We start from the raw sequence: 13,087 nt of genomic DNA, 5'->3' as shown, positions 1-13,087 counted from the left end.
GGGGGGGCTTAGGTATAAAGTGAAGGAATCGTCTCTGATCGCCAAGTTCAGCATGCTGGCTGGTGGCTGGCTGCCAGCAGGGTTGTTTTTGCTCTGTAGACATCAATCTATTTTCCAGCCCAGATGGCTGTGATCGCCGTCAGAAGGGGAGATATGAGTTCCACCTGACAAGAATTATAATCAAATCTGTCCTCATGTGCTATTTCTTTTCAAGATCGCTTCCTTTACAGGACACTTTACTGAAGAACACATTCATCCTCATCAGCTCATGTCCAACTGGTGACCCTGCAGGACAACCTGATGATGACAATAATACACAATATCACAGTCTGCATGTGACAGCTGCACCTGTAAAATAAACTACTGCAAACATTGAACGTTTATTTCAAGGGTCCCTAAATTCCTTCCTTGGAGATTTCCTACATGTATGTAACTTGTGATTAATTATGAGTTAACTATAAGAAAGGGATCAGCTGTGTTTAAATATAGCACCACTTTCCTTTGGAAATCAAAATGATCTTTCAAGTGTGTCTCCATATGTTCTCTGTATTTACTCCCATATTTACTCATTTGAAGAAATGATTAGGGTAATAATTTAAGATAGGATAAGATGGACCTTTAGCAATCCCCATAGGGAAATTCACATGTCAAGGCAGCAACAGAATAGGAATAATAATAATTAAAATAATTAAAGTCCAATAAAAAATATTAAATAAGAATTTACATGTATTAACAGTATTTATTGAAATAACAAATAACGTGAGATAAACCATGATCCGGTGAATGGACATAATATACAGATATGTGACCAGACAATTGTTTTTATAAATTTAAACACATTTTTTTTGCATTTTGAGAAGTTAATTCTAGTATGGTGACTATAAAGCGTGCATGATGTTCACACACTGCTCACAAAATTTGAAGAATAAAAATACACAGGTATGATTTCCTGCAAGCAGTGGCCGTGGTGTACCACATATTTTACTGAGCTGGTTTAAATGTATTTGACTTGCACAATATTTCACAGCATGCAGTATCACAGCAGTTGAATGTCATTGGGAGCTGAAATATCATCTGTCACTTGTGTTCATCTTCGACCCCAGCCCTTTATTAAGAAGGTCTTGGCATATGTGACATTGCCATCATGCCGGTGAAACTTTGGTCATCCTGCTGTGGCTTTGCTGTATTGCCAGGAAGACATGTGCTTAAATAATACTATTTGATAAAAGCAGTAATTGAGTGCATGTTTCATCTAAATGTATCTGTTTGCCTGACACTCTTTTGTTCCTTAAAGTGGGAAGACATTAATAGAAAGTTGAAAGGAGAAAGACAAATATTAAACGGCCAAAAGAAAAATTATATCCGCATCAGATGGAGCCTTTCTGCCTTTCATGAGTCAATTTTGGTTTTGTTCTGTTAACGATAATGAGTTCACACGCAACCCACATCTGACCAACAGTCAACGCTAATGCTTCATGTGCTATTGGTGGTAAAACACTTCAAGAAAGACCATCTTGGCTGCTCATCACAAGTACTAGACTGAAAGACATTCATATACTTTATGGTACTATTAGACTTCTTCAATACGCCAGCTAATGCTCGCACCACACCACAGTGAAAGCCTAGAGCAAGACTTTAAAAATATACTGAATTAACTTATGTTATAACTCTCTGCATTGACCATGAAACACAAGAGAGGACATTTCAAAAGCAATTTCAAACTCTTTGTTCTATAATGTCAGCTCGTTTGTGGTGGAGCCTCTTCATCTCGTGATAATGCTAAAAGCTGATACACAAAGTATCCGTGATGAAAAAACTTCCCCTGGGATGTGAGAGCAGTCTGAAATTGTTTTTCTGCATGCATTTGCCAGTAATGGGTGAATAAAGCTGATGGAGTGAGCAGAATGAGAATAGATAGACGTATGTGTGGTGGTTATGAAATGTTGTTTTATGGACGTGCAAGATGGGAATCAGGCTCAAACTGTGAAATATGAATATAATGCAAAATATGAGCGTAGCTAGCCTGAACTGCACTTTAAGTAAGTCTATATTGCATATCTTTCCCATTGCCATGTATCTGTAATTTATTTATTCTGTTTGTTTTATTAATGCTATAGTGTAATGTTTAGTAATAAATAGTTCCTCATCAAGTATTTTGGGTACTGCATCAATGATCTCCTTTCCATTTCTGTATTTATCTGTATAGTTGCATTTAATATTTAGTAGTAAGGATTTAAAGCAGTAATTATATCAATATTTTACTTTAGATTACGTGTTTTAGCATATTAAAGCTCATAGTTTTGGTTTTAGAAACCTTATTGTTTTCTTACACTTATTTCACTCTCAAAGTGTACTTTTTTTACACAGCAAGCAGCTATTTTCAGGCTCAAAACTCTAATACTTGCCCGGCAACAACAGTGTTAGAGATGGTCCAACATTTAGTAGACAGACCCACACGTTTCCCTTAGGAGGAGGTGGGGACCAAATCAGAGCAAAAAGAAGAGCAAATATTTGACTTAAAATGAAGTGGCCATAAAGAAGAAGAAGAAGAAGATGGACCTTTATTAATCCCCTGAGGGGGAAATTCAGTTTCCACTCTGTCGTACACACATGCATTTTTATACAGGTAACACACAGTACACACTTTTTACAACATGCACATATACAAATACACACACATGCACATGAGAGTTCAGAGCGGAGGCAGCCAGTCTCGCCGGCACCAGTGAGCAGTTAGGGTTAGGTGCCTTGCTCAAGGGCACTTCGGAAGTGGCCCAGGAGGTGAACTGGCTCCTCTCCACCAGTCCACACTCCGTATTTATTTTTTTTGGTCCGTGAACCGGCGACCCTTCGGTCCAAAGTCCAATCCCCTACAGACTGAACCACTGACTTCAAATTAAAGCTTATGTTTCTCTCTACCAACTGGGTGTCAGACCAACACGTTCACGGGGTGGACCCATTCAAATCCAGTTTTGGACAGTCTGCCGTGGTTCCATCCCATTTCAAAGTGTTGTTCGACGCTCGGCGTAACCCTCGGCGCACACTCAAACATCCAATCACAGAGCTTGAGGACTATCACGGGGTTTGTCAAGCGAAGCGGAGAGAATACTTACTTCCGGGTGTAAAATTCTCTAAAGCAACTACTATGAGCTGCTCCGACCCTCAGTCCTGACGGACTCCAACTTGTGTTTATTAATCAAACAAATAAATAAACACAAGGATAATTATGTGTTATTGTTGAGTAAATAACAGTGTGTGGTTTAGAAAATAATACAAAATTAGAAGGAAAAAACAATGAAACAATACAGATTTCAGTATTCTGAGGGCCATGTGATTACAGATGACGGTTGGTCTCATGGCAGTCAGGTCAACTCGGGGACCTCGTCTGTCTCTGCAGCTCTGCAGCTGGGTGTAGAGCAAATTAATTATTCCCTGGCTCTGAATCAGCCAATGGCTCAGCGCGGCGATTTAAGATCATGCGCTCTCTTTTCTGCGTCGCGGTTTCCTCTGGTCTACTAGGTACCCAATCACTGTTCCTCCTGAAAATCACGGAACAAATAACACTGAGAAAAACAGTTCTTCTGAGCTGTGATATCAAGCCCTGCTGCCTGAGTAATTCATCTGTGCCTGCAGCGTTCATTTGCATAGTGTTTACGCAAGTGAGCACTCACTGAACCACCTGCTAAATCTTTGTGATTACCACTGTGTTCTGCTGAGATAAAACAAAAGGTCTTTACATGACTTAATGGTGCATGAAGGGGATTGTACCCACTGACCATAAGGCTGTTAGTCTGTCTATATTGCAGAAGGACATTTCCCCGCTACTTCAACAGACATGAATACATTGGAGATAATAAACATGATTAGATTGTTTATCAAATATTAAACAAGTGCATTGAAATGCATTACTACTTGTAATAATTTTGTCTGTGTTTTTCATAGAGGCAGTTTCTAACACATTAAGTATCAACCACTACATCCTCTCTGCTGTGCTGCCATTCCCTGCAAAGGAGGATAATGTCCTGAAAATATGATGAGAAAGAAACATGATGCCACTCTTCTACACTCTGCCTACTAACTGTTTATCCCTCTGATGTTGTTTCATTGCTGACGGAGTCTTTGTTCAATTTAAAGTCTTTTGAAAATGCATTCACGAACACCTTTGATTTGCCTAATGAAACCAGGATGAAATGTTTATTAAGGAAAGCTGATGATAGGTAACGATGCATTAATTTTCTGTGCACAACATGGAGAAAAAAAACATATATTTGTGTCATTTTCTAAATGAAACAATGATTTGATCTCTTTTATACTGCTGTCTATAGTGTTTCAGTTGGGGAGGAACAGAATATAGAGGTGGCAGATTAGAAAATTGTTGAGAGCTGTCAGTGTTCATCATCAACCTCCTCCTCCCCTTCACTGTTTATGCATCTTTTTCTCCTCACCCGCCCTCCCTCCCTCCCTCCCTCCCTCCCTCCCATGTTCCAAGCCCTCAACATAAAACACATCAGAGACATCCTGCTCTAGAGTCTGGTCTGGTAACATGCTGGGTGTGTAAAATGCTTTTTGCTCTGATATCACAACATGTCGCTCAGGATGTTTGTGTGGAGTAGCCAAAGGAAAGATGTTTTAAAAATGACTTTAATTCAATGTTTTTGCATATATTTTGAGCCTGTGTGGCTGAAATAATGTAGACAGCCACTCAAATATGAACTGACTGTAAATGGAGAAAAATCAATATTAAATGAGATGCATTATGGTGCTTTTTCAGTGGAATCCTGCTAAAAATCAATCACAGTAAAGCACTTGCGATATTAAGATGGACGTGAAACAATGGCAGCAGCTTCCCATAACTGCACGGCCCACATGTTGGAAGAGCATTTAGGAAAATTGAACTTCTATAAATCGCTAGTACAATCTCGTTGACGCCGTTCATCGTCGCAGACAGCTTTGTCTTTGAAATCACTCCCTCGCTCACTGAGGCTTTGGTGAGAATGACACTGAAATATTGATCATAATTATTATGATGGACATGGATTGCAATATCTCCCCCCCTGCTCAGAGAGATAACGATGCTGCTTGAAGCCAAACATAAAATCGTATCTCAATCAAATGAGCTTTCGGTCCTCAAGTCACCTTAAATATATCTGAATATAAAATACACAATCAACAGTCATTAACAAGATGTTCCACTTACTCTGCGTGTGTCTGTGTATTATCTTTATGTTGGATATACTGCTTTGCCACAAGTGATCAATTGCTGCCTGAATCTGCTTCAAACGCTGCATAACAAGTGTTCAGTAATTAGTTGGATGACTCCTCAGCCTCTTATGTTCTGCCAAAACTGGAAGCACTGGCATCATGTGCACAGTCTTTCATTGTTTTCCCATGATGTTGCAACGCCAAATGTCATGTATTTTCCACAACAAGATACATGTAATTTGGGAGATAGCTCTGCTGGAAGTGCATAGTGGAAATAATTGTGCAGCTGCGCAGGACAGGAAAAGGACTGTTAATAGCGTGTGCACGTGACCCACAACTGCAGTAATGAATACATAAATACTTTACTAGCACTGTGGCTGGGACATTTCAGAGGAATTGCACTAGGTGACTATCAGCATGATATTGCTGTACACTTCACATTACATAAGCAGTATTGGAAGAACTACTTACATGGATATAGCTACAGTTTAAAAATACTGTGTTATTAGTAAAAGTCCCAAGTTGTTACGGTGTGTGTAGGAAGCAGGACCCAAATGCAGATTTAAGTGACAAAAATAGTTCCTTTATTTCAAGGCTATATATACGTACAGACAGAACAGGACACTCACCGAAGACCACGTCAATACACAAGACAACCCGACAAAGAGAGACAGAAAACCCAGAACTTAAATACACCCAGGACTAATCACATAAACACGAGACAGGTGAAGAGGGAGGAGAAAACACAGAGGTACCAGGTGAACACAATCGGGTAATCGGGGAGGGAAACAGACAGAAAGCAAACAGGCAGGAAACGGGGGTGAACACTTTACAAAATAAAACAGGAAACCCAAAGATAGAAAAAGACAAGAAAAACACCAACACAGACAGATCCTAACAGTACCCCCCCCTCAAGGGACGGATTCCAGACGTCCCAAAACAAAAAGTCCAAAACCCCAAGCAGGGTGGGTGGAGGGGGTCCGGAGGAGGGACGCATCACTAAGCCACCAGGGTGGGTGGAGGGGGTCAGGAGGACGGGACTGAACTGACCGCCCAGGGGCACGGCCGAGGACCAGGAAGGGGTCTCGGGCGGACGGCCCGGGGGCAAGGCAGAGTCCAAAAAGGGGAAGTCGGGCGGACGGCCCGGGGGTAAGGCAGAGGACCAGGAAGGGGTCTCGGGCGGACGGCCCGGGGGCAAGGCAGAGTCCAAGAAGGGGGACTCGGGCGGACGGCCCGGGGGCAAGACAGAGTCCAAGGTGGGGACCATGGAGGGGCGAAGGCAGCGGCAGGAAGAGTCAGGGGTCCGGGCCCGAGGGCGAAGGCAACGGCAGGAAAAGTCAGGGGACCGGGCCCGAGGGCGAGGACCGCGGCACTTAGGGGGCCGGGCTCGAGGGTGAAGACCGCGGCTCTCAGGCGGCCGGGCTTGAGGGCGAAGACCGTGGCTCTCAGGGGGCCGGGCTCGAGGGTGAAGACCGTGGCTCTCAGGGGGCCAGGCTCGAGGGCGAAGACCAGACAGCTCCGGAGGCCGGGCAGGAAGGCGCTGACGGGACAGTGCCGGAGGCCGGGCAGGACCCGGTGTCGGAGCTGGTGGGACAGGCCTCGGCAGGATCCCCCACGGAAGAGGACCATGACACGGGATTTGCAGGATCCCCGGCAGGAGAGCAGTCGGCGGGGCCTCCAACGGCACAGGACAAAGGATTGGCAGGACCCCCGGCAGGAGAGTAGACGGCGGGACCTCCAACGAGACAGGACAAAGGGTTGGCAGGACCCCCGGCAGGAGAGTAGTCGGCGGGGCCTCCAACAGCACAGGACAAAGGGTTGGCAGGACCCCCGGCAGGAGAGTAGACGGCGGGACCTCCAACGGGACAGGACAAAGGGTTGGCAGGACCCCCGGCAGGAGAGTAGTCGGCGGGGCCTCCAACAGCACAGGACAAAGGGTTGGCAGGACCCCCGGCAGGAGAGTAGACGGCGGGACCTCCAAGGGGACAGGACAAAGGGTTGGCAGGACCCCCGGCAGGAGAGTAGTCGGCGGGGCCTCCAACGGCACAGGACAAAGGGTTGGCAGGACCCCCGGCAGGAGAGTAGACGGCGGGACCTCCAACGAGACACGACAAAGGGTTGGCAGGACCCCCGGCAGGAGAGTAGACGGCGGGCCCTCCAACGGGACAGGACAATGGGTTGGCAGGACCCCCGGCAGGAGAGTAGTCGGTGGGGCCTCCAAGGGGACAGGACAAAGGGTTGGCAGGACCCCCGGCAGGAGAGTAGTCGGCGGGGCCTCCAACGGCACAGGACAAAGGGTTGGCAGGACCCCCGGCAGGAGAGTAGACGGCGGGACCTCCAACGAGACAGGACAAAGGGTTGGCAGGACCCCCGGCAGGAGAGTAGACGGCGGGGCCCTCCAACGGGACAGGACAATGGGTTGGCAGGACCCCCGGCAGGAGAGTAGACGGCGGGCCCTCCAACGGGACAGGACAATGGGTTGGCAGGACCCCCGGCAGGAGAGTAGTCGGCGGGACCTCCAACGTGACAGGACAAGGAGCTGGCAGGACCCCCGGCAGGAGAGTAGACGGCGGGACCTCCAACGGGACAGACATACGATTGGTAGGACCCCCGGCAGAGGAGTAGTCGACGGGACCTCCAACGGGACAGGACATAGAGTTGGCAGGACCCCCAGCGGAACCTCCAACGGACCAGGACATTGGGTAGGGACTTGAGACGTGACTCGAGAGGAGACTCGAGAGGGGAACTAGAGAGGGGACTAGAGGAGAGAGGAGGGACTAGAGGAGGAACTAGAGAAGGGAACTCGAGAGGGAACTCGCGAGGGGAACTAGAGAGGGGACTCGAAGAGGGACTAGAGAGAGGACTAGAGGAGGGACTAGAGGAGGGACTAGAGGAGGGACTAGAGAGGGGACTCGAGAGGGAACTGGAGATGGGACTAGAGAAGTGACTAGGGAAAGGACTAGAGAAGGGAACTCAAGAGGGGAACTAGAGAGGGGACTCGAAGAGGGACTAGAGGAGGGACCTCGAGAGGGGACTGGAGAGGGGACTAGAGGAGGGACTAGAGAATTGACTAGAGGAGGGACTTGAGTAGGGACTAGAGATGAGACTAGAGGAGGGACTCGGGAAGGGACCAGAGAGGGGACTAGAGAAGTGACTAGAGGAGGGACTTGAGAAGGGACTAGAGATGGAACTCGAGAGGTGACTCGAGAGGGGACTCGAGAAGGAACTTGAGAGGAAACTGGAGAGGGGACTTGAGAGGAAACTGGTGAGGGGACTCGGGAGGGAACTGGAGAGGGGACTTGAGAAGAAACTGGAGAGGGGACTCGAGAGGTGACTCGAGAGGGAACTCGAGAGGGGACTCGAGAGGTGACTTGAGATGGGACTCGAGAGGAAACTTGAGTTGACTGGAGAGGTGACTTGAGAGGAATCTCGAGAGGGAACGAGAGGAGACTCGAGAGGTAACTCGAGCGGGGACTCGAGCGGGGACTCGAGCGGGGACTTGAGAGGGAACTCGAAAGGGGACTCGAGAGATGACTTGAGAGGGAACTCGAGAAGAGACCTGAGAGGGAACTCGAGAGGAGACTCGAGAGGTAACTCGAGCGGGGACTCGAGCGGGGACTCGAGCGGGGACTTGAGAGGGGACTCGAAAGGGGACTCGAGAGATGACTTGAGAGGGAACTCGAGAAGAGACCTGAGAGGGAACTCGAGAGGGAACTTGAGAGGGGACTCGAGAGAGGACTCGAGATGGGACCTGAGAGGGGACTTGAGAAGAGACTCGAGATGGGACCTGAGAGGGGACTTGAGAGGGGACTTGAGAGGGAACTTGAGAAGAGAATCGAGAGGGGACCTGAGAGGGAACTCGAGAGAAGACTTGAAGGGTGACTTGAGAGGTGACTCGAGAGGTAGCTCGAGAGGCAACTCGAGAGGGTACTGAGAGGAGACTTGAGAGGGGACTTGAAAAGGAATTTGAGAGGGAAGTCGAGAGGGGACTTGAGAGGGGACTTGAGAAGGGTCTTGAGAAGGAACTTGTGTCGGTCGGTACGCCGACAGGACACGGGGAGCTGGCGTCGGCTGGAGAGCCAGCAGGAGACGAGGTGCTGGAGTCGGCCGGTACGCCGACAAGACTCGGGGAGCTGGCGTCGGCTGGGGAGCCAGCAGGAGACGAGATGCTGGAGTCGGCCGGTACGCCGACAGGCCTCGGGGAGCTGGCGTTGGCCGGTACGCCGGTCCTGGAGCCGAAACTGGAGTCGGGACCATGGCTACTAGGGCCGGTACTGAAGCCAGAATCATGGCTGTAAGGTCCGGTTCAGGAGCCGGAAACATGGCTGTAAGGTCCGGTTCTGGAGCCGGAAACATGGCTGTAAGGTCCGTTTCTGGAGCCGGAAATATGGCTGTAAGGTCCAGTTCTGGAGCCGGAAACATGGCTGAATGGGCCGGCTCTGGAGCCGGAATTGAAGCCAGAATCTTGGCTGTAAAGTCCGGTTTTGAAGCCGAATCCATGGCTGCCGGGACCGGTTCTGGAGCAAGGACCATGGCTGCTGGGGCCAGAACTGGGTCTGGAACCATGGCCCTTTGGGCTCGTGCTGCCAACCTGGCCTTGCGACTCCTTCCTTTAGGAGCCGTTTGGAGGCTCCGTGGACCTCCAAAGGCCAGACGAGTACCAGCGAATGGCTCCTGGACTGTAGCAAACACTGGGTGAGAAGCAGGGGCTGACGCCAGACGGACCACACCGATGCGTGTGGTATCAAAACGGGAGTTGGGAGGCCTGGGGCTGTCAGGCAAGGGATAACACACCGTGAGAAAATCCAAAATCCTGCCCGATAAGAATTTAACCAAGCCTGGCTTCTCCATAGTAATCCGGCGTGCCTCTGCCAGAACAGCCTCTCGCTGCTGAACCCTGGACGCTCCCAACCATCGATACGAGCAGTCATCCAAAGCAAAGGAAAACTCCAATAGCTCCTGCTCAAAAGGATCTGCTGGGCCCATATCTTGGTCGGGTTGTAATGTTACGGTGTGTGTAGGAAGCAGGACCCAAATGCAGATTTAAGTGACAAAAATAGTTCCTTTATTTCAAGGCTATATATACGTACAGAGTAGACAGAACAGGACACTCACCGAAGACCACGTCAATACACAAGACAACCCGACAAAGAGAGACAGAAAACCCAGAACTTAAATACACCCAGGACTAATCACATAAACACGAGACAGGTGAGGAGGGAGGAGAAAACACAGAGGTACCAGGTGAACACAATCGGGTAATCGGGGAGGGAAACAGACAGAAAGCAAACAGGCAGGAAACGGGGGTGAACACTTTACAAAATAAAACAGGAAACCCAAAGATAGAAAAAGACAAGAAAAACACCAACACAGACAGATCCTAACACAAGTAAAGTAAAATAAATTACTTAGTTACTTTCTTACCTTCCACCTAGGGCTGCTCAATTAATCGTATTTTAATCGCAATTACGATGATGGCTTGCAACGATTACGAAAACAACGTAATCGAAATAAAACGATTATTTTATTATTATTATTATTATTACTTTTTTTATTGTTTTTGTAATACATTTTGTTTTTTATTATTGGTTTTTCAGTTGAATTATACGTAAAGTTCAGGGTAATCAATTGTTAAAAACGATTATGATTTTTTCCATAATCGAGCAGCCCTACTTCCACCACAGTCCAAAATGGGATGTGCTGATATCAGAATCAATCATCAGATTCAGAATACTTTAATTGGTTTTTTTTAGGGCTGTCAGTCGATTAAAATATTTAATCACGATTAATCGCAAATTAATCGCACATTTTTTACCTGTTCTAAATGTTCCTTAGAGGGATATTTTTCAAGTTTTTAATACTCTTATCAACATATGAGTGGACAAATATGCTTTATGCAAATGTTTGTTTATTATCATTTGATCAATGACAAATATTCTCATGAATATTAAACATAACAACCTCTGAACATTACAAATATCTGCCTCAATTCAACCTGGAACCTCTCTCATACAATACAATACAAAGTGTGTGCGTGTGTGTGTGTGTGTGTGTGTGTGTGTGTGTGTGTGTGTGTGTGTGTGTGTGTGTGTGTGCGTGCAGGGCCGCCCCTGGCCAACTTGGGGCCCCAAGCGACATTGTGAGATGAGGCCCTCCCCCAACCGACAGGAGTGAAACATTTTTTTTTGGAAACAAAGTAGGCTACTTTGCAAATATAATTCCTGTTTATTATTATTATCAACAGTTACTTTTTTATACAGTGAGGTAAATGGTAAATGTGCATGTATGTCGTTCAGTTTACAGGTACGTCTGCATTTCCTGCCAAATACTAGCCTCAAAAAGATTAAAATATAATTAATGCAAATAAACTACTTCTACTAATAATAATAATCAATTCAATAATATAAATACTATGTTATTTTATTATAATATTGTAATATAGTCAAGACAAAACATGCTTATGACAAAACTGATATTTCTTAAATCTGTATTCAAACGTAGTTCCCTCTGTCAGCAATGTATCAACAACTACACACACATTTCTATCAGTGTTTCTCTGTGTTGTGGTTGACATGATGATGATGACTGTTAGGAGTTAAGGGGAGAGGCTGAGCATCACCATGAAATGTGCAAATTGACATAAAAATGAATAAAAGGGGAAAAATGCTCCATGTTTTTTAGGCTGTAAACTTTAACTGTTATGTAAGCCAACTAGACAGACAGTGTATCACTCTTCCTCCTGTACATTAGCAGATAAAAGGCACCACATACTTGAATGAATGTTAAATAAAGAATGCTGGAAATAACTTCATCTCCATTAGCCCATATGCTGCAGAGACTGCCTTCTTCATGTCGTGAATTGCAGCTGATGTTTTAATATGGCAATTGGCAATTTGACTTATACAACATTCACAAGTTGTAAATTTCACTCATACAATAACTCACCTTCGAGTGATGCTCTAGTTTCTTCATGTTTTGTTTTTTTCCCCTCTTGCTTGCTCCATACTGAAACTGTCTTTTCACCGACATCTCTTCACCTGCACTAGTGGCCGTATCAAAGCCGTGATTGGTCAGATGTCGATTCATTGCAACGGTGTCGGGTTACAGACGTGCTCCCCTTTGTCACCTCTCACTCTCGCGGGGGGTGCGCAGAGAACTGCGCACAGCAGCTGAGGACCTCTGGGCGAGGCCCCCTGCGCAAGGCGGGGCCCCATGCAGCCTGCGTGATTGGCCTGGGAGGGGCGTCCCTGTGTGTGTGTGTGTGTGTGTGTGTGTGCGTGCGTGCGTGCGTGTGTGTGTGTGTGGAGACGCTGTGATGGATCGTTGGAGCTATGTGCAACTCAAGGCATATGCTCGAACGGGAGCTGCCTGGACGCTGCAATCATGTTGCGCGCACTATCCGTGCTGAGTGTGCTGACTTTTCGTACAATGTCCCACTGGCTACCTGCATAAAGTCAAGTGCTCGGCGCAGTTGTCGGCGAAATGTTGCTCCTCTGTTTTCATTGAAACAGCTCCTTATATCCGTTAGCGCAGCTAGCTAGCACCAGATGCTAACAACAGCAATACACGTAAGGTATGCCTCGCTCGCTCGCGCCACACATACACACACCCTCCCGGTCCTCCCGATGGCCAGTCGGTGCCTGCCGGCAGGGCCGCCCCTCCCTACAGGCCAATCACGCAGGCTGCATGGGGCCCCGCCTTGCGCAGGGGGCCCCGCCCAGAGGGCCTCAGCTGCTGTGCGCAGTTCTCCGCTCAGTTCTCCGCGCACCCCCCGCGAGAGTGAGAGGTGACAAGGGGAGCACGTCTGTAACCCGACACCGTTGCAATGAATCGAGATCTGACCAATCACGACTTTGATACGGCCACTAGTGCAGGTGAAGAGATG

This window comes from Gymnodraco acuticeps, unplaced genomic scaffold (genome assembly GCF_902827175.1).
Source record: "Gymnodraco acuticeps unplaced genomic scaffold, fGymAcu1.1, whole genome shotgun sequence".
NCBI classification, from domain to species: domain Eukaryota; kingdom Metazoa; phylum Chordata; class Actinopteri; order Perciformes; family Bathydraconidae; genus Gymnodraco; species Gymnodraco acuticeps.
This window is presented reverse-complemented; position numbering follows the sequence as displayed.